The following is a 23,262-nucleotide window of genomic DNA, read 5'->3' as shown; positions in this document are numbered from 1 at the left end:
CTGCACCCAAGCTCATGCGGTCATCTTCCTTGAAGCATCATAATAAGGTAAAGAAAGTTTCCCCACTTTCTTTCTCAATTCAAAGTTTTGACTTTGTCCTCTTGATCTAGGCATGTGTCTCATCCTCAAGTCAAAGTAATCTCAGAGAGAGATATCCGCCTGAAACTCTAGCCCACTAGCCTCCCAATCCATCCTAATTTGATCTTGTAACTCTACAATCTGTGGTTCATTAATCGGTTGAACTGGTTCTCTGGGTGGAAAGGTGGGTAGAAGATGTCTCGAGCTAGTTGTTGGAGTTTGTCATGCAACATGTCTAAATTTATCAGCCTCATTTCCATTGTTTTCATGTCCATTATTACCATTAATGTTGTCTCAGCCTCCATTATCATTACCCCTATTATTTTTGTTTCTATTGTTGGCATCACCTAGGTTAATATTGATGCCCATCTGTCTAGCCATTAGCTGCAACATCATATCTATTCCCCTATTTTGCTCCTATTGCATCATATTCTGCTCCTGTTGCATTCGTTGCCCCTCGTCTAATGTACCCAGTAACCTGAATATTAAATTTTCTTGGTCATAATTGGTATTTCTATCATCTTGGTCACCCATGCTGTTGTCTTGTTCAAACAATGTCTCCTCTGTGTCTGTATGACTGGATTGTATGTCCCTCTACACAAACAAACTATCCTGTTTGTTAAGTGAGTCTGAACTCCTACTTTGTCTTGCTCTGGTATTGCAAAAATTATAAAGCCCTTGTTGCATGCTCAAACATAAATGTTGAAGATCTCCACAGGATGGCAGGACTTATAGCTCTGATACCACTATAATGGACACCCAGGAATGCCCAAAAGCTGAACTAAGGCTAAATTTATATTAATGCTGAGAATGCTGCAATCAATTACAAAGAGATGTATTCCAAAGGCCAAACCCTAAGGGAATGATGGCTATAATGTTATGATAGAGAATGAACGTTCTCTATTGCCAAAAGAAGGGAGTGTGATTCACACATCTAAGCTCTTATCAAATGCAAGTCATAATTAGCTGATGATCAGCAATGAAACGTTTAGCCCTATTTATCCTTTTCTTCATCCTTCTGGAAGGAACTAAAACATTAATTAATTGCAAGAACTAAAAGCTTCCTCCTTCCAATAATTAATGCATACCCTAGAAATTCCTCCCTAGCAATAATTAATTAAATCACCAGAGGCTTCCGTCGTTCCAATAATTAATACATACCCTAGAAGCTGTTAATACAAAGTCACCTTTTAATTTTTAATTGAATGAATTTAATTTTTCTTATCCTCAACTTAGACTTTGTAGAATGTGAAGGCTAAAAAATGGGAACATTACATGGGGTAAGCTATCTTCAAAAAATCTCTGAAAAGCATTCAGTAGAAACTTTCTAGACCCATGAAACTCCTAACCTCTGTCACATTCCTAGGTATACACTATTCCTTGATTACTTTAATCTTTGAATGGTTTACAACTATCCCTTGAGCTTATATATTGTGTCCCATATACTAAATTTCCTTTTGATTAGAATCAAACTTAGACAACTTCGCATATAGTTTATATTCTCTTAAGCTCTATAGAACCATCTCTCAGTGTTTTGTACATTCTCTTCCATTTTGTGAGTAGATCAAAATGTCATCTATAAAGACCATTACAAACTTATCCAAATAGTCTTGAAAAATGATATTCATTAGGTTCATGAACACTACCAAAGCATTTTTTAGCTCGAAGGGTAGTATCATAAATTCACAATGTCCATATCTAGTTTCTAGATGTATTCTTGTGAATTCCTTCATCTTTGATGCGAAGTTGATTATATCCAGACATTAAGTCAATTTTTGAGAATATGGTAGTACCTCTCATTTGATCAATCAATTCTGGAAAGTGGTTAATTGTTCTTGATGGTGATCTTAATGAGTATCCTATAGTGTGTATGCATAGTCTAATAGTCCCATTATTTATCCTAACAAATAACACCAGGGCTCCCTAGGGTGAGACATTGGGTGGAATAAGTTTCGTATCTAGAATATCTTGCCACCATAATTGTAGTTCCATCAACTCAGTGGTGGTCACTTGATAAGGATCTCACAATATAGGTTCTGCCCTAGGTGCCAAGTCTATTGTAAAATCAAAATCTCTAGATTGGGGTGGTCTAAGAAGTTCTTCTCAAAACATAGATTGAAATTTCTTAAGATATGGATACTTGTTGTCAAATGATTTTTTTGAATTTTCCCTTGCTTCTGCATCTTCCAGATCACTTCTATTTTTTTCCAAATCTTCAATCTTAATTGGGAAGATATCACATACTTTCCTTCCATATTTATATAGTGCCATGGTAGATATTTGGCATGGTTTGATTTCATGCACAACTCTTTTGATACTTACATGATTACCTCAATCATTCAAATATTATAATATTTTAGTGAGATAGTTGACCTTGACCTTGTGCAAACTAAGCCAACTAGCACCTATGATGATGTCATAGAACTCAAGAGGTGTTGCATACACATTTCATTCCAAAAAAGAAATGTGTAAAGTCAACTAGAACCTCAAACAGACACTTCTCTACCTTAGCCCTTGGCTAGTTTGAACATACTCAATTGTTAATGAATTTTCCATGTAACTAGACCTCTTTGGGTATCTACTTAACAAATTTGGCAATATAAAACATTTTAAGGTTCCACTATCAATTAATATAGAGATATGGTTTTCGTAGATCTTACCCAAAGTTTAAATTGGGTCTAGCTACTATTCTTTCTACTAGTTGGCTACTGCTTCTTGAATCCTCTACAAATTGACATGTTGTTGTGGTGCTAGTGTAGGTCAAGGTGGTTGGTTGGTGTTTGTCTTTCTAGGGCATTTGTTAGCATAGTGGTCCCCATCACAATTGTAGTGTCCTATTGGTGACCTCCTTTTTTTTCATTTACTTTACTATTGCCATTTGTATTAGAGTTATCTTTGAATTCTTTGTTACCACTTGCTCTCAACTTTGGTTTGTGGGGTTTGTAGTTCCTAAATTGTTTCTTGTATGATCTAAAGTCTCTTTCCTCTAAGTTCCAACTTGTTTTCCTTTTAATATCCTAAATAGAGTCATCTCTTTTTATTTTATGTTCTTGATGAACAAAATTTTCTAGGGCTTCTTCCATGGTTCAGGGAGTAAGAACATCAGCTCCTCCTTCAATCCTATTATTTATTCCCATGATAAAATTTCTAGCTTTCAGATTATCTTACTAATACAAAGGTATATATTTTAACAAATGAGTGAGTTTTTTCCAATATTTTTTTATAGACATATCCCCCTACTTAAGGGTCTAGAAGTACAATGGCTTCTAGTCATGGAAGGTTTGGGGTAACCATAAGTTCTTGAAGATTATCACAAACTTACCCTAGGTAATTTTAGTTGTCTTAATATTTAGTTCTACCTTGGTGTTTCCTCGTAAAGTAGTGTCTTAACCTGAGAAATGATACATTCCCCAAACTACCTTTCAGGTTTTTGAGAAATTCTTAATCTCAAAATATTATTCCATTTTTGGTGGTCATGCTTTTGAATTGTCTCCAGATTTAGAACCAGACAATTTGGGAGGTTTATTATTTTTAATATCCGTGAATAAGTCATTAATTATTTCAAGTTTCTTTTGATTCTCAGTATGTGTGAGTGAGGTTGTAATGTTTCTCTCATTGTTTTTAGAAATTTTAATTTCTTTTCTAGGAAGGGGTAATGATTGCATTTTCCCTTGACCTTGCTTATTTTGGGCTACCAAATAATTCATTATCTTTTCCATATTTTATAGCTTCTTTTGCATGTCATGCAAAATTTGAAGTAGTAGATCTATGAGAAGGGGTGATTATTCTCATTATCCATTTCATGTTGTGTGACATTCTCATTGTTGTTCATAGTTCCTATTTAATGTGACCTAAAAGTAAATACAAGTTTTTGAGTCGATTTTTTGATTTATGTTTTTTTTTTTGAGAAGAGAAATAAGGAAAAGCAAAAATAAAGAAAGATATATATATATATATATATATATATATATATATATATATATATATATATATTGACTACTTTATTTAAAATTTCTTAGCTACATTTGCAACAAGTTTTATTTACCAAATTCCCTCTTCTAAGAAAATTACAAATTTGATCATTTCGATGTCTTATTCTAGGGTTCTTTATTAGTTTTACTTTTGTACATATCTCGTACCATCCAAATTCTATTGAAGAGCACAAGGGGGTTATCCTAGTGGGCATTCCATGCTTTGATGAGTTTGTCTCTATATGTTTACTTCCTAGCAAGGTCCATCTAACCCTTTCCTTCTTCATTCATTGCAATGCTTGTGTTAAGGTTTCATTTTTCCAAGGCATGGAACAATAGAGTACAATCATATTGTAGCATGTTCTTAATTAAGTAGGTAAATATGGGATGCCATGCCTTCTTCCAAGGAGTCTTACATGTATAAATATTGCTACATTTAAATCTAAAGATTCATAGGTTTACTACTTTCCTAAGTGATGTGCTTGAGGTTTAGTGTTGAACCCATTACTCATATACTTCCTTAGCTGAAATTAAGTACTTATTCTAAGAACATTAATTGAACATCAAATGGAAAGGCATCAAGTAGTTATGATAACAATCCATCTTAAACAACCATTAAAAAAACCCATTTCATATGATGATAACTTAATTAACTTTCTAAACTGAAATAATTATCTAAACCAAATTCTATGATAACTCAAAAAGGAATTATAAACATTTCAAATATCTTTGATGGCTAATATTACAAATTATAAATGCAATTACAAGTATAAAAAAAGAGTACATACTCAAACTAACAGAAAATAACTAAAGGTTTTGTTCAAGCCTCAACATCTGGTAAAGAGGAGTAGCATTAACATAGGCTTAACCTTCCAACCTCAAATCTTATAAATCCACACATAATTTTTTAACAAGAATGGCCATACCTACCATGGGTTGGGCTTGGGGCACTATAAACTAACCATCTATGCATACCAATGTCACATAGTAATAGGAAGGCATTCTAGATTAACTAGGGCCACCGGTATCTTGTGATCAAATTAGGTAATCATGTCTCTAATTAACATTGGCCAAGGATTTAGATGAGTTTTAGTACCTAATCACCACCACTTATCTCGAAAATAGAGTACTAATTGGACAATCATGAGCTAACTTGGTTGTTTTAATAACCATCTTAATGATTTAAATGTTCATACATGAATGGTTTGATTTGTTGTTACTTTTCCCTTGCACGAATCCTCTTTCTTTCCACCTTCTTTCATTGGCTTCACTAGCCCAAGGTGAGTGCTAGGAGACTATTACTTCATGCTTAGGTTTTATGACATGCTGATTTGGGAATGACCTCTAATAGCTGATATACAACGAGTACTAATGTCTACAATTGCATATCCTATTTTTATATTCAAACTTTTTTTATAGAACTCTCTTTAAGAGATATTTGGGTTTTTGAAAAGAAATAAAATAAATATAATATAGAAAGTCTCTACACCTGAAGCCTTAGTAATGGATGACTATAAATATTTACAAATTTTTTTTTTCATATTGCACTGTTAACAAAATCTCATAGAAATACATGGCGAAAGAGACTTGGAATGTAAAAGTAATATAACATGATTGAGCATAAATGTCAAGGGAAAAGGTTGGCTCTATCTATGTCATGTGGCTCTGCATGGCCTAATCTTTGAATTTATTTTGAGGGGAAGAATGCAACAAGGTAGAAATGTGAGGATGAAAGAATGGGATAGATCACTTGAAGGTATATTGTTCTACTTTGATGCAAGATGCATAATTTAATATATATCACCTTATGTTTTACAACCTATAGCCTTGAACTCTCAACTCAGGTCAAGATGACAGTTTCAGATAAAATATTATCGGTTTAACAAGCTCTTAAATTTGCAAAGAGGGCACTGAGTGGAGTTGGCCACCTCTTACAAATATATTATATGTTTCAAATTTACCATAAGTTCCTTTTCTTAATATATTATATGTCTACATATATAAATATATATTATTTTAATTCTTAATACATGATTTCAACATGCTATCTCTTATATCTAAAATTGATCTTCTAAAAATATGTACATCTATATATATTTTTAGTTTAGAGAATTATGATTTATTTCTAACATCATATTCTCTTTGTATATGTACATATCTGTTTTTCTATGTTTTGTGTGTGTGTGTGTGTGTGTGTGTGTGTGTGTGTGTGTGTATTCTTAATGATAAGATTGCCAATGTCTCAAAAAAACAAATAGGTAATAGTTCTAAACAAGAATTTTAAATATTTATTGCTTTTATATGTTTTACCAAGTAACTAATGATAGTCAAATGGTGTACCCTATTGTGAAGTTGTTAAATCCTTATCAATGTAGTTCGAGGTCATACCTGACAATCGAATAATGAACTAAGATAGTTCCCCGTGCCTTGAATCCTGATTAGAAATGCTTTCGCCCCTTTGTCTACTCCTAGAACCACAAAAGCAACATTTTGAAGATAATAACAAGTTAGACCATTTAAATCAAACATTATAATGTATTACTGATATATTTAAACAATGACTAACTACACACACACACACACACACACACACACACACACACACACACACACACACACACACACACACATGTATATGTATATATATATATATACATTTGTGTGTGTGTGTGTATACATATACATATGTATATATATATACACACACACACACATCTATATATATATATATAGATATACATATGTATATGTATATATATACATACATAAATACATATATACATGTATATATAAATATATGTATATACATATGTATAAATATATATTTTTTTTATATGTTTGACCAAGTAGCTAATGATAGTCAAATGGTGTACTCTATTGTGAAGTCACTAAATCCTTATCAAGGTAGTTTGAGGTCATGATTGACAATGGAATAATGAACTAAGATAGTGCCTCTTGCCTTGAATCCCATTTAGAAATGCTTTCTCCCCTTTGTCTACTCCTACAACCACCAGAGCAACATTTCGATTATAATAAAAAGTTAGTCCATTTAAATCAAAAATTAGAATGTATTATTGACATATTTAAGTGATGACTAACTACAATTATCAATAAACAAAAAAACATGATAATAATTAACTGATTCTAATATACAATATTTTAACAACCTCTTTTCACATGAAATAAATGGTTAACTATAACTTTCTTTTTCACATGATTATGACAATAATAATTTAAACTAAACCTTACAATAGCTATAAACTTATTTTTAGTTAGGTCAAAATTTTGGGATGTAACAACATGATATGAGAGATATGAGGTACCAACTTTCCAACAAGTTTATTAATCACTAGAAGCTAGAGAAATATAGAAATGGAAAACAAAGAAACTCTCACCCTAATTTTCAAACTATAATTAATGGGAAAATTTTCCAACTAATATCTGAAACAGATGTTTGAAAAGGAGGCACCAAATTTCCAACAAATTTGTTAATGGCTAGAGGCAAGAATGATATAGAAAAGAAAAATAGTAAAAATTAAAATAGAGAAAAAACTATGATACATTTAAACTATAAAGAATTTATACATATTTCAAACTTGATATGCAAAAAAATTGATGTCATGGAACACCAACAAAGAGTTGCTGCTGACTTATTGCACACCACTCATTTTCTCATTAATTTTTTTAATTAGAAAGAAAAATTGCACATCACTTATTTTCACATGTTTTTATTTATTTAGAAAGTCATATTTTCTTTGAATATAGGAGAAAAAAGAAAGAAAAGAAAGAGAATAGAAAGTTAGATAAGAAAGAAAATCACATGATTGAAGGACTTAAAGATATATGTACCATGAAAGGAAGAAAGACTATGTATGCATAATACATGCCGTAATCAGAGTTAGTTTCTAATGCTCCCCCTTACTCATGACTGCCCACTACAATTTCTAAAAGTTGTCTATGATGAAATATATGTTTTATTAGTGTGCTTAGTTATTTATGAAAAGTTGGAATTTTTTCATTGTAGTTAGTTTCAAGTGAGTTACAAATCCAATTCATAATTATGTCATCAATAATACAAAGTATTGTTTGGCAAATTAAATGATTAATTAATTCATATTATTATATCAATAATATTAACATTGAAATTTATAATTATATTAGAATGAGTATAATATTAATGTTATAATTATTATAGTATAAATATATATTATAATAAATTAAATGAGTCAAGAGTGGTGATCTTTGATGAAGCGAACTTATAGTACATTTTAGAAAACTTTAGAGCATTTTTTTGCAGTAAAATGAAAAAATAAAAAGGAAAAATTAAATATGGAAATCTAATAAATATATATATATATATATATATTATTAAAAAAATTAAAATTAAACAAAGAACTATGAAAATATTGGAAAAGTAGTTTTGTTTTTTAAAAGACATAGTTTTGAGATTAGCAAATAGTAAAAACTGAGTAATAAAATACAAAAGTTATAGGTAAAAATATGTTATTATTAATAGGTGCTTGGTCTATTGTTGAAGTTGAATTGAATAGAATGATACCATTAGAAATTAAGTTTAAGATTGTATCTCACAATGCCATATTTGGATGGAGTCTTTGAGAAGCGTTGGCTGCCGACTGGGCTAGGGTTTTTCCCCTAGCCTGTTCTTGGTGTTTGATCTTTACTATTTTTCTATTCTATTTGGATTGTTAGCTACTGGACATAATTTGTGTCGGTGTTTTTGGAGATCTTTTGCAGTCATTTTTGGATTGGGGGTTTTATTGTTTGCATGGTAGGGCCTGGGATTTCTTCTCCGTTGGTGAGAACAAATGGTTCTTCTCCAACTATGCATGCAATGCAATCTGAATTGTTTTATTCAGGGGAGAGCTCCAAGCTGAAAAAAGTTAATGGTTGTCTTCCGCGTAGCCATGATCGCCCTATTCTGGTTATTCCTCCAACGGCTGTAATGGAGGACATTGATTATTGGACCAAGCATGCTTTGATATGCAAATTTCTTGGAATCCGGATTTCCCTATCCGCTCTTGAGGCATGGATTCGCCACTCTTGGCAGGTGGAAGGTGATATGGAGATTATGTTGGCAGGGAATAGTTATTTTTTTGTTGTATTCTCTTGCAAGTCTGATCATGATCGTGTTTTTGAAGGAGGCCCTTATTTCTACAACAATGTGGGGTTATTTGTCAAACCTTGGCATTCAGTGTTTAATTCTGCTGAGGATCTCCCTTCAACAGTGCTAGTTTGGGTTCACTTGCCTCGTCTTCCCTTGGAATTTTGGCATGAAGACATCCTTCGACAAATTGCTGCTTTTTTGGGGAAGCCAGCTGCGATCGCACATCAAACCCTCGATAAAAAGGTTATTTCTTTTGCTAGAATTTGTGTTAAAATTAATTTGAATAACCCATTACCAGATTCTTTAGAAATTTGTCTGGGGGATTCTTCTTGGGTGCAGCAGTTAGATTATGAATCCCTCCCTTTCCGTTGTCGGATTTGTCATGAGTATGGTCATTTACTGCGGCAGTGCCCCCGTAACTCGAGTTTCAAAGGAGTGGATCGGTCTACAGCTTGAAATGCTGGTGGTTTGGCAGATACTACAGGGAAAGGACAATCTCAAATGGTTAATACTACCTAGGGGATGAATCCACAAGATGCTACAGGTAAGGGTAAGGCTCCAATGCAGGATAAGGATGGATTTAACCCTGTTCGTCCTCGAGCTAAGGGACGTGGTCAAAAGAGGCCTTTGAAAGAAAGATTATCTGTTTCAAGTTTTAACCATTTTGAGGTTCAGAATAGTATGGTTCTAGAGGAGGGTATTCCTCCTCCTATCTCTTCTGATCCAGCTTGCCCAGATGAGAGATCTGTTCCTAATGATGCTTGTGGGGCATCTCAAGTTGTAGTATATCAGAATTGTGAGGTTCCTGTAGCTCCTATGACAGCGGATCTGGTGACTCCTATAGTGTTGGAAGATGATGATGTTGTTTTGGCTGACTTGGTTAACGATGTGCTACCATCAGGTAAGGGCAAGGGATCTCCTCTCCCCTTGGGGTTGCTGCCTCAACCCTTTAAGCGGGCTTCTTCTTCTCCCCCTCTAAGGAGTGGGCGCAAAATAGACCAAGAGAAGATTAAACTCACAGGAGATATATTGATTGAGTCTGGTTCAGTGAAACCTTTGGATTCTCATTTTCCCAAATCTACCCAATGATGATTATTCTCTCATGGAATGTAAGGGGGTTGAATAGCATCCCTAGACAAAAGGCTATTCATAACTTGGTGGTTGATCATAGTCCTGATGTTTTTTGTATCCAAGAGACTAAGCTCTCTGTGGAGTCTATGGTCCAACATGCCTCTAGTATTTGGTCTTGTGGCCAATGCCAGTGTGTTGGGGCAATAGGCAGTGCTAGTGGTTTAGCTATATTTTGGGATCCTTAAAAAATTTCTCCTCTTGGCTAGATGTCTTCTCGCTCAACTCTCTCTATGGTAGCTTCTGCTCTAGACTCAGGAGAGGTAATCATGGTTACTAATGTGTATGCACTTGTTGATCTTGTGGGAAAGGAGGAACTTTGGGAACATATTCAATATGTTAGAAATTGTCATCCTTATCATCCTTGGGTGTTAGCAGGGGACTTCAATTCAGTTTTAAGTTTGGAAGAGAAGCATGGTGGTTTGGCTAGATTGGGGCCTTCTTTTGCTCTTTTTCGGCAACACATATCTCTTTTGCATCTCTCTGATGTTAAGCCTTCTAATGGCCTCTATACTTAGAATAATCGCAGGACTGGTGTTGCTTCTATCTCAGAATGCCTAGATAGATTTCTTGTTTCTTGCTTCTGGCTTAGTGGCACCCTTACTATCTCTTCAGAAATCCTTGATTGGAGGGGTTCAAATCATTGGCCAATCAAATTTTCTGCTATAGGGGCTTATGTTTCGAAGCATCCTCCTTTTAAGTTCCAGTTGATGTGGCTTCGTGACTCATCTCTTCATGATTTTGTTTTTTTCTGGTGGAAAGATGGTGCCCCTGCATATGGTACTGCAATGTTCTCATTTTCTAAAAGGCTTCAATATGTTAAAAGGCAGATCAAGATATGGAATAGGGAATGCTTTGGGAATCTTCACTTTATGAAGAGGCTTGCTAAAGAAAATCTTGATGTCATCACAAGGGAGATTAGAGATCGAGGTTTCTCGGAGGATCTTGGCTAGGCTGAATCCCTTGCTTCTAGAGCTCTAGAAGAATGGGAACTTCGAGAGGAAATTTTTTGGAAGCAAAAGGCTCGAGTTGATTGGCTCCAGGAAGGTGATCGAAACACTTCCTTTTTCCATAAAATAGTGCAATCTCGCCGGAATCAGAGCACTATCTCTTCTTTGGTTAATTCTCAAGGTATCCAACTGAATTCCTTGCCAGCTTTGTTCCAGGAGGCTATTTCATACTTCTCTACCCTCTTCTTTGAGGACTCTCCTCCTGCTGATAATGAAGAAAATATTATTTTGTCCTGTATTCCTTCCCTTATCACTCAGGAAATGAATGATTATCTCATGCATCCTATCTCTTTGGAAGAGCTGGAGGCGGTGGTCTTTGGCATGCCTAAGGGGAAGGCTCCTGGTTCTGATGGTTTTCCAGTTGAATTCTTTTAGGAATTTTGGGACATCATTAATCATGATTTGTTGGAGGTGGTTAAAGAATCCTATGCTAGCAAGCAGATGCTTCGAGCTTTGAACTCTACATTCTTGACTCTTATTCCTAAGAGAGAGGGTGCTAATCAATTGGAGTTTTTTAGACCAATTGCCTTATGTAATGTGGTCTACAAAGTTATTACTAAGCTGATTGCTGAGAGACTGAAAAGGTGGCTTACAATTATTATCTCAGAAGAACAAGGTGGTTTTGTTGCTGGAAGACAAATTTTGGATGGGGTGGTTATTGCTACTGAGGCTATTCACTCTATGGCTACTTCAAGGGAGAGATCCATGTTTGTTAAGCTGGATATGGCTAAGGCCTACGATAGAGTTAAATGGAGCTTCCTAAGGAGTATTCTTCTTTCTTTTGGATTTAGCTTTGACTGAGTGAGTTGGATTATGAGTTGCGTTACTTCTGCCTCTTTTTCTATTCTTATTAATGGTCAACCTTCACAACTATTTGGTGCTTCTAGAGGCCTCCGCCAGGGTGACCCTCTCTCCCCATATCTATTCATCATCATGGTTGAAGGCTTGGGCAGATTCATTAAGCATCAGGTGTCCCAGAATTCTATTCAAGGCTGGCGGTGGGGTAATGGCTTACCTTCTCTTTCCCATCTTCAATTTGTTGATGATTCTGCTCTTGCTGGTCTTGCTAGGATCAAGGAAGCTGAAGCCTTTCGACATGCTTTGGATGTTTATTTGGCAGCTTCAGGCCAGAAAGTTAATGAGCACAAATCTTTCATTTACTTTTTTAACACTCCTGATTCTATTCAGCACAGGATTGTTGGTATCCTACGGTTTCAGATAGGTTCACTTTCTTTGACTTATCTTGGCATTCCTATTGTTGTTTCCAGGCAGCCACGTCTCTTCTGGAAAAATTTGATTAACAAGCTTCAGGATAAGGTAAATCATTGGACTCATAGATGGCTTTCTACTGCTGCCCAGGTTACTCTTCTTCAAGCTGTTATCCAAGCTCTTCCTACTTATAGAAGCATGGTTCATGCTGCACCTATTTACTTTCTCAAGGAGTTTGATGCTCTTTCTCGACAATTCCTTCGGAGTGGTAATTTGCATAGTACTAAATGGAGCTTGGTTAATTGGGCAACTGTTTGTAGGCCTAAAAAGGAGGGTGGTCTTGGTCTTCATTCTACTCTATTGAGTAGACAAGCTTTGGCTGCTAAACTTTATTGGTGATGGTGCTCTGGACAGCATCAACTTTGGGCTCGTATTATCACTCATAAATATTTTCATGGTGCTGATCCTTGCTCTGTTTCTGCACTTCCTCTTGAAGGTCGTGGCTCAATGGTTTAGCATACTTTGAAGATAGGTGCGATGTTGGTGAAGCGGGGTCTGTTCTGGATATGTAAAGGAGGTTCTCAGGCTTTTTTTTGGTCTGATGCTTGGGATGGATTCCCTTCCATTTTATCCATATACCCTCATCTTCAGCCTCTTTGTGACTCTTTTCTTGCCGCTGGATGGGATAAAGTGGCTCATTACAAGACTCCTTATCAATTGGGACCTGTTGTTGGTTATAGATGGAAGCATTCCTCTGATTGGCCTCCTGGAGGTACAGACATGGATCGTCAGGAGCTTTCTCAAATTCTGGCCTCTAGAGAGTGTTCCTCTTTGCATGGTCCAGATGTATTGGCTTGGGGCGGTACCTTGTCTGGTAAATATCATGTCTCTACTGTGTATGAGGAGATAACTAGACAATTATTTGGGGATGCTGAGGTCCCTTGGTGGAAGCAAGTCTGGAATAAAGTTTCTTGGTCCAAGTTTAATTTTTTCATGTGGCTAGTGGCTCACAACCGTTGTCTTACCTGGGATAATCTTTTTAAACGTGGATTTCAGCGCCCCTCTTATTGTGTTTTGTGTGGTAATGGAGAGGAGTCGATCTCCCATCTGTTCTTCCATTGCTCCTATTCTACTCAGATATGGCACCTTTGGTGGAGCGCTTGGGGTTGCTCTTGTCGGCATGCTTCCTCTTTGCCTGAGTTCTGGGCTCGCTTGGGTAGTGCTCCCTCCAAGTCTTCTTCTCTCCATGCTGCTTGGATTGCTGGCCCATCTTTCATGCTTTGGCATAACTGGTTGGAGAGGAATCATCGCATATTCCAAGATGTTCGGCTTGGTGTTTTGCATCTTTGGTGGAAAATATCACATTCTCTCCAGGAAACTATTCTTGTGAAGTGTGAGCTTGATGGGGGTATGGATCCAGTTGATCTTGCTATCTGTAATCGCCTCAATTTTCATCTGCAAGATGGGGTTGCAGCTCATAGGTTTCCTTCTATGTCCAAGCAGCTTCACCATCAGAGAAAGGGTTGGGTTAACCGGGATGGGCACTGGACTCCTCCTCCCTGTGGAGTTCTGAAAATTAACACTGATGGTTCTTCTCGTGGGAATCCTAGTCCGGCTGGTATTGGCGGAGTGGCTCGTTGTAGTTCTGGGAATGTTCAATTTTTCTTCTCAATTCATAAGGGTGATTATACTAACAATCTCATGGAAGCTCATGCTATTTTATATATTGTGGAACAGTGTTGCTTGTGGGGATGGAGTAAGATTATTTATGAGTCTGATTCCCAGGTGGTGGTGAACAGGCTTTCTTCGCAAGAGCTTGAGGATGTTAGTTGGTAGCTAGCCACTGTTGTTAAGCAGATTCTTTTCTTCTCTTCCTCTTTTTAGTTCATTAGGTTGAAGTATATTCCAGGAGAATGGAATAGACCTGCTGATTGTTTAGCCAAATGGGCTTCTAGTCATGATCTGGGTTGGAATATCAGGGATAGGGGGCAACTGTCCTTTGAGATGGTGCAAGAATTTGATGATCTTGTTGCTTAGGATCGAGCTCCTTGTTGAGCTCTCCTTGTTGTATTCCTTTCTGTCTTAATAAATTTTTACCCCTCTTTTTGTAGAACAATGTCATATATGAACACACCACTTGAAATAGAATAGAGTGCTTGCTCCCCCTTAATCACAATTGACTATAGTTTCTAAAAGTTGTCTTTGTGGTACATAAAGCTTGCATTTACCTCTAGTTTGCAAATTATTGTTTTGATGTGCAATGTTCTAAGTTTAGATTTATCCATTTTCATTTAGCTCTCTCATAAAATATATGTTTTATTAATGTCCATATTTATTTTATAAAAAAATTGAATTTTTAGTTGTTTTATTAATGTCCAATTCATAGTGATGTTATCAATAATACCATGTTTTATTTGACAAATTAATTGATTAATTAATTAACATTATCATATTAAAAATATTATTATTGAAAATTATAATTAAATTAGAATAAGTATAATATTTATGTTATATTAATTCTAGTATAATTATACATATGCTAATAAATTAAATTGAGTCAAGAGTGGTGATCTTCTATGAAGGTAATGTATAGTACATTTTAGAAAACATTAAAGCAAAATTATTTGCAGTAAAATAAAATATTACTAGAAAAAAAATATAGAGAAATCTAATTATATATATATATATATACAAAAATGAAAATTAAATAAAGAAGTGTGAAAATATTGGAAAAGTAGTTTTTTTTTTTTTTAAGAAGACGGAGTTTTGAGATTAACAAATAGTAAAAAATGAGTGAATAATAAAATCCAAAATTTATAGGTAAAAATATGTTATTGTTAATATATGCTTGGTCTATTGTTGAAGTTGAATAGCATAGAATGAGCCCACGAGAAATTAAGTTTAAGATTGTATATGAAGATGCTGCATTTGTAAGAAAGAAAAACACATGATTGATGGACTTGAAAAACATATGTACTATGAAATTAAGAAATACTATGTATGCATAATACATGTTACAATTGGAATTAGTTGCTAATGCTCCCCCTTAATCATGACTGTCCACTATAGTTTCTAAGAGTTCTCTCTTTGATACATAAAACCTACATTTCTCTCTAGCTTACAAATTATTCTTTTGATATGCAATGTTTTACGAATAAATTTATCCATTGTTATTTAGCTCTATGATGAAATATATGTTTTATTGATGTGCTTATTTATTTTATGAATTTTTTTGTTGTTGTTTTTGTTGTAGTTAGTTTTAAGTGACTTAAATATCCAATTCATAATGATGTCATCAATAATACAAAGTATTATTTGACAAATTAATTGATTAATTAATTAATATCAATATATTGATAATATTATCATTGAAAATTATAAAATTATATTAGAATAAGTATAATATTTAATATTCTATTAATTATAGTATAACTATATGTATTCTAATAAATTAAATTGAGTCAGGAGTGGTGATCTTTGATGAAGCAAATGTGAAGTTGAATTACATAGAATGAGCCCACTCAAAATGAAGTTTAAGATTGTATCTCACAATTCCAAATATGAACATACCACAAAATTAGAGAGATCAAATTTCCATAATATATTAAAATTAGAGTGATTAGCTTCTAGACTATATTGTGTTAAGATCTCTACCATCAACATTTGGAATCACAATCTATCTTCACAATGAAAGAGAGACTAAAGATGTAAAATAAAGCAATGATGGATCCGTTTCTTTATTTCATTCTAATGATAGATCACAAATGATTTGGAATATTGATTGTAAAAGCTTTAACACAATCTAATCCAAAAACTAATCAGTATAATAATACTTCATATTTTTGAAGAAAGCCATAGATGTTACAATATTTGATTTCAAATTTAAAATAAAATAATAATAAAAATAAAAATTTGACAATTTCAATTATTAACTCAAATTTGTGACTTAAAACACTAATTAGCAATCCTAATGTTAGCTAGAACAAATACTAGTTTTTCATTGGGAAATTGTAAATGCAATCTCTTCTTCTTCTTGCTGTGCAAGGCTAATATGGTTGTGTGCACTATTCATTAGTGAAGTGAGTTTTGTGAGAACAAGATCCATATGAAGTTGTTCTGCATTATCAAGGTAAGCACATGTGAGAAAAATGTTTGCAACATCAAAGGCTTCTTTTACATAAAAGATGTCCTACCCATCCTTTTAAGTTTGGAGTCCATAGCTTCTTCAAAATGGTTGTTCTCTATCACGTGCCTTACATACCCTAGAATATGAAACTGATTAGAACCCTATGCTTGATCAACATGCCTCTTTCATGTTATCATCTCCAATACAACAATTCCAAAGCTATAAACCTCGTGTTTTTAATAGATCTTTTTATTGCAACAATACTTTGGAGCCCAATATCCTTTGTTTCCTATTACTTTATCAGTAGACCTTTGTGTCCCCTCCCAAACCACGTTCCTAGAAAACCCAAAATCAACAAGATTTGCTTCATCATTCTTAACATTGACCATGATATTCTAAGGCATGATATCAACACATATGATTTTATTCCTATGTAATAATTCAATTCCCTTGGCTATACCCATTATCATTCTTAAGCTCTACTTCCAACTTTACACAAAATTTCTACAATTTCCTCTCAAATAATCATCTAGAGAACACCCATCTATACACATATAGGCTAAGTAGGATATATTTTCCTTTATACACCATGAATATAGCTTGTTTATGTTGAAGTGATCCAACCCCTGTACTAGTTCAACTTCATTCTCCACCCACATTTTGTTGTCAGGGGATTTGTATTGTATTTCCTTTATAGCCAAATCTCTACCTTGAAAGGCCCCTCCTATAAACTCATGCAAAGATTGTTGGAATATTTAATATTTTTTGATTGTCCCATTCCCACCTACCAACATGGCATTCCCTATTTACAACTCCAATGGTCAAATGCATCTGTTGTGGGTAGGTGAGTTAAAATTTGGAAAATGAGGGGGAAACATTTTTGAATAGTACAAAGACAAAAGAGAGGGAATGTCAGTCATTCCACGAGCATTCTCTTATAGAGTCAATTTTGCAGCAGCAAAAAATAATGTTTTAGAGTATTTTGTGCAACAACATCATCAATTATTTAATCTATTGAGTAGTGATTGCTTTAGATATGTTTTATGAGAGCTTCGAGTAGCTCCAGACTTACTTGTGTGCAACTATATGTGCCACAAGTTTATTTTATGTACATTAGTTTAGTTAGTTCTAGTTTTTACATTCCAAATTTTTAATAGTTCATTTTTGGTAAATAGAAAGTAAGAAATTAATCTTACATACTTCCTACCTATTGCACTTTTGTCATCTCCTTCCTTCTTTATTCTATTGTATGCTTGGTCATAGGAAAAATAGAGCAACACTCTGTTCTTGTTGTTTGTATTTATTATAGAAAGAAGCTTGTGATTTTCATGTGGGTTAACACAATACTTTGGTAGGTGTTAACTTTACTTGGCATACTCTTGGTTTATACCCTTATTGACTAAATGATTTAGTCTTTCATCTATCAAGTTGTGTATGGTTAACTCACAAGTTATCCCTCAGTTTGGTATATTTTTTTAACTTGGTATTAGAGATGGTTGGCCCTAAATCCTTGTGAGTTTGGGCATTTATATTTTCTGGGTTTTTGAGTTTATTATGTAGGAGACATGGCAGGAGATGTAGGAATGATATGGCAACAACATCATCCTTTAATGGAAAAAATTATGATATTTTGGCAAAGAATATGAAAATTATAATGGTAGGTAGTTACTCTTAGGAGTTTGTTGTTAATGGGGTCAATGATGTGATAGACCTATCTTAGTATGTTGCCCTCACCAATAATCAAAAGACTTAGTTGAAAGAGTCAAGGAGAAAGGATGCTAAGGCCTTAAGTCTAATTGAGGCAATAATGAGAGACAATCTTTCCCAAGATTGCAATAGCAAATTATACAAAGGCAGCATGGGCTATCCTTGAGATGAACTTCAAGGGGACTGATAAGGTCAAAGTAGTGAAATTACAACCAATCATAAGGGAATTTGAGAACCTTCAGACAAAGGACAATGAACCTATTATAGAGTTCAACTCACGAATCTTCACATTGATAAACCAACTTAAATAAAATGGAGAAGATTATGAAGAGAAGAGAATTATGGAAATGATATTGAGGAGTTTACTTCTAAAATATGATAATCTTGTGATAACCATTCAAGAGGCAAAAGTCCTCACCATTTTGGCAATGGATGAGTTGATGGGTATTCTTCAAACCCATGAGCATTGGATAAATAGATTAGAAATAACATTCCAAGAGTAGTCTTTTGAGGCCCAATAGAATTCAAGAGGCAGGATAAGAGGAAGAAACGACTCTAGTAGATTCTCAAGAACTAGAGGTCATGAAAGGAATGGTCAATGGAATACTAGTGTAGAAAGCTCAAGACAAGCAAGTAACCAAGAGGGAGCAATCACCTCTCAAAATAGCTCTAGAGGAGGTAAGAAAAATTACAACTCCAATAGGAGCAATGTTGAATGCTACTACTATCATAAGTATGGGCATTATGCTAGTGAATGGTAGAAAAAGAAGGGTGATCAATCAAAGAAAAATGAAAATGTGGCTGATGTAAACATGGGAAATACAAAAAATCCCACAGCCATCATCATGTGTAACATTGGTGAAGAAGGCAACCCTTAGATATGGTACTTGGATAGTGGTTGTAGCAACCACATGAGTGGTAATGAAAGTTTATTTTCTTTCATTGATAAGACTTTCAAGTTTGATATTAAGATGGGAAATAATGGAACAATTCCCATAGTGGGCAAGGATCAATCATCGTCCACACCAAGCAAGGTGGGAGGAAGGATATACAAAAGTGTATTTTTCCCTCATTATGAAGCACAACTTGATAAGTGTTGGAAGAATCATTCAAAATGGATATAGGGTGTTGATGAAAAATGGCAAGTGTGTCATTCATGAGAAGGATGGGAGTAATAGATTACTTGTAGTAGTCCAAATTACAAGGAACTATATGTTCCCTTTGAGGATAGAGACATGCATCTCTTCTCAAGTCAGCGTTGCACCTCCCAGACATGCATGTACAAAAATACATCAACAATCAACTCTTAGGGGTGTAAATGAAAACCCCTCCAAGCTTTGGCATCTAAGTTATGGACATCTTGACATTTTTGGTTTAATTTTTTTGTCCAAGAAAAGAATGGTAGATGGTTTTCCAAGCATATTAGATTCATATGGCAAGTGTGAGGCTTGCATTTTGGGTAAGAAATATAGGCTTCCCTTTAATTTTGGAAATTCTAAATGGGCTAGAGCACCATTAGAGTTGGTGCATTCTGATTTAGAAGGCCCTATACAAACTAATTCTATTGTGGGGAGTAACTATTTTATGACATTCATGGATGATTTCAGTCATAGGACATGGGTGCATTATTTGAAGAGAAAATTTGAAGCATTTAATAAATTTGTTGAATTTAAAGCCCTGGCTGAAAAGGAATGTGGAGACTATGTCAAGGTCCTTAGATTGGATAGAGGAGGTGAGTATACCTACAACTTGTTTGTAAATTTTTGTAGGTAGAATGGCATAAAGAAAGAGCTTACAACCAGTTATACTTCATAGAAAAGTGAAGTGGCTGAGAGGAGCATAGGACCATTGTTAAAATGGTTAGAAGGTTGATGAAAGAAAAAGGGATCGCAATAGAATATTGGGGAGAAGTTGTAGCAACAATAGTATATTTGATCAACAGGTGTCCCACAAAGTGAGTTCATGACAAGATTCCTCTTGAGGACTGGTCAAAGAATAGATGGATAGTTGAATACTTGAGAGTGTTTGAATGTGTAGAATATGCACATGTGCCTAAGGAAAAAAGGCAAAAACTAGATGAAAAAGGTGTGAAGTGTATTTTCATGGGTTATAGCTTGGAATCAAAGGCTTATATATTATATAATCTAATCACTCAGAAGATCACCATTTCAAGAGATGTAGAGTTTCTTGAAAATTAGTAATGGGATGGCTCAGTTGATGTATCTTCAAGCACTTCAAGAAAATTATCAAGTATTGATGAGGAAGAGGAAGACGTTGGTGATTAGTAGGATGATGGAGTAGAAAATATTGATGATTGTAGACAAAGGCAAAAAGCTAAGTAGCTTCTTACATGCCGAGTGACAACTCCAAGCACTTCAAGGAAACCCCAAGCTAATATGAAAAATAGTAGTAGTAGTAATACTGAAAATTCATATCCCACTCTCACCTCCCTATTGCCAAGAAAGACTAAGAGTCTAAAGGAGATATAAAAAGATGAAAGGTATGAGGAAGATTATGATGAGGGTGTTAATTTTGCATTATTTTCTCATAGTGATTGAATTTACTTTGAAGAAGCTATGAAGGAAGAAAAATGGTGTAATTCCATGGATGAGGAAATAGATGCTATTGAGAGAAATGGGACATGGGAGTTAACTATTTTGCCTCCCAAGAAGCCAGTAATTGGATTAAAATGGGTTTACAAGACTAAATGTAATGTCGAACAAAAAATAGATAGGCATAAGGCACATTTAATGGTCAAGGGGTATAAATAATAGTATTGTAGAGATTATGATGAGGCATATGCCTCAGTTGCAAGAATGGAAACTATGTGTGCTATCATAGCAATTGGAGCCCAACGCAAATAGAATGTATATCAAATGGATGTGATGTCCTCCTTCTTGAATGGTGTATTGAAAGAAGAGGTTTATGTGGAGCACCCACCTAGTTATGAAGTTTTGAGTGAAGAATAGAAGGTGTATAGATTGAAGAGAGCTCTTTATGGGCTCAAGTAAGCTCCATGGACATGGTATAGTAGGATTGACTCATATTTGATGAGCAATGGCTTTAGCAAAAGTGATGGTGAGCCCACTCTCTATATCAAGGCAAAAAATGGTAAAGTGTTGATTGTTGTCTTGTATGTAGATGACTTAATCTTCACTAGAAATGATAATTTCCTAATTGGTGAGTTCAAAGAAGCCATGAAGAATGAATTTGAGATGACAGATCTTGGTCTCTTGATGTACTTTCTAGGCATAAAAGTAAAACAAATGCATGATGAAATCTTCATCTCTCAACAAAATTATGCAAGACATATATTGGAGACATTCAAAATTTAGAATAATAAGGTAGCCCCAACACCAACAACAATAGGTTTAAAATAGAGCTAGGAATATTGCAGAGAAAGTGTGAATCCAACACTATAAAAGAGTATGGTTAGAAGCTTGATGTATTTGACAACAACTCAGCTTGATATAATGCATGCAGTAAGCCTTATTTTTAGATTTATGGAAACACCAAAGGATTTCCATTAACAAGAAGGAAAGAGGTTCCTAAGGTATGTGAATGATACCAAGGGATTTGGGTTTTTGTATAGCGCATAAAATGATTTTAACTTGGTTGGTTATATAGATAGTGATTGGGCTGGAAGTTTAGATGATAGGAAGAGAACTTTTGGATACATGTTCCATATGGGATTGGGTGAAATTTGACGGGCATCCAAGAAGCAGCTTATTGTTCGTCAATCTACAATAGAGGCTAAATACATAGTAGTGAATGCATTAGCATGCCAAGCAATTTGCTTAAGGAGGATCATGATAGATTTGAATGAAAGGCAAGAGCGTGGAACCACAATCTTTTGTGACAACATCTCCTCAATTGCATTATCAAAGAATTTAGTCTTCCATGGGAGAAGCAAGCACATAGAGATCATATATCACCTCATCAAAGAGTTTGTGGATGGAGATATCAAGATGGAATTTTTCAAGTCTAAGTAGTATCTAGTAGACATATTCACTAAACCTTTAGGTATTGGAATTTTTGTGCACCTAAGAAAGAGTCCAGTTAATAGAAAGAAAGCAATCAATCTTGCATACTTCCTACCTATTACACTTGTGTTGTCTTCTTCCTTGATTATTTCACTGGGTGCTTGGTCATAGGAAAAACAATGTAGCACTTTATTCTTGTTGTTTGTGTTTATTCTAGAAAGTAGCTTCTAATTTTTGCATGGATTAACACACTATTTTGATAGGTGTTAAATTTACTTGAAATACTCTTGGTTTATGCCCTTGTCGAGTAACTCCTTTGTTGATCGAGTGACTTGATCTTTCATCTATCGAGTTGTGTGTGGTTAACTTGCAGGTTATCCCCCTGTTTGGTATATTCTTTAACTCTTCCTTCCCCAACTTTAAGAGACTCATGAAAATAGCTTTTGATATAAGCAATCTGATGAAGTGTCAGGTTTGAATAAATATGTGTAGGCATAAGTGACTATTCTTGATTAGAGGAGAGACTTGTATCCATGTCATGTATAATTCGTTCTCTTTCTCCAATCCGACTTGTTTCAATTATGTAGTGAGGAGCAATTGTTCTCATCGTAGCCACCACTTTTAGATTTTGTTGAACATCAACTTGCTCCTCCATATTTACTTGCAATGAAGGTAAAGGGGAAGTTGTTCCATTGCATTTTTTCCTGGGTTTATACTTTATCTTGTAGATGATGTCAATTATAACCAATAGCACAATTGCAACCACTGCACCAGAGGAAAATACAAATAATGAAATAACATTGTCACCAAATGCTTTTAATTGGGAGAAGTCAAATTGGAAAGTTACGAATTTCTTACCAATTACAATAGTAATAATTATAGATAAGTTTACATAATTGTTTAATGTTTTTAAGAATCTGCCCAT

The 23,262-nt window shown here is 34.6% G+C and overlaps 1 pseudogene; it reads right to left on the bottom strand.

The window, feature by feature from the left end:
• Window positions 1–16,518: 16,518 nt before the first annotated feature.
• LOC149544043 (cysteine-rich receptor-like protein kinase 25) lies at window positions 16,519–23,262 on the bottom strand (annotated as a pseudogene).

The sequence above is a fragment of the Cupressus sempervirens genome, chromosome 8 (assembly GCF_028749045.1).
Source record: "Cupressus sempervirens isolate cs-2001-9-10 chromosome 8, ASM2874904v1, whole genome shotgun sequence".
In the NCBI taxonomy this organism is placed as follows: domain Eukaryota; kingdom Viridiplantae; phylum Streptophyta; class Pinopsida; order Cupressales; family Cupressaceae; genus Cupressus; species Cupressus sempervirens.
Note: the sequence above shows the minus strand (reverse complement) of the source record. Positions and strands in the feature narration are given on the sequence as shown.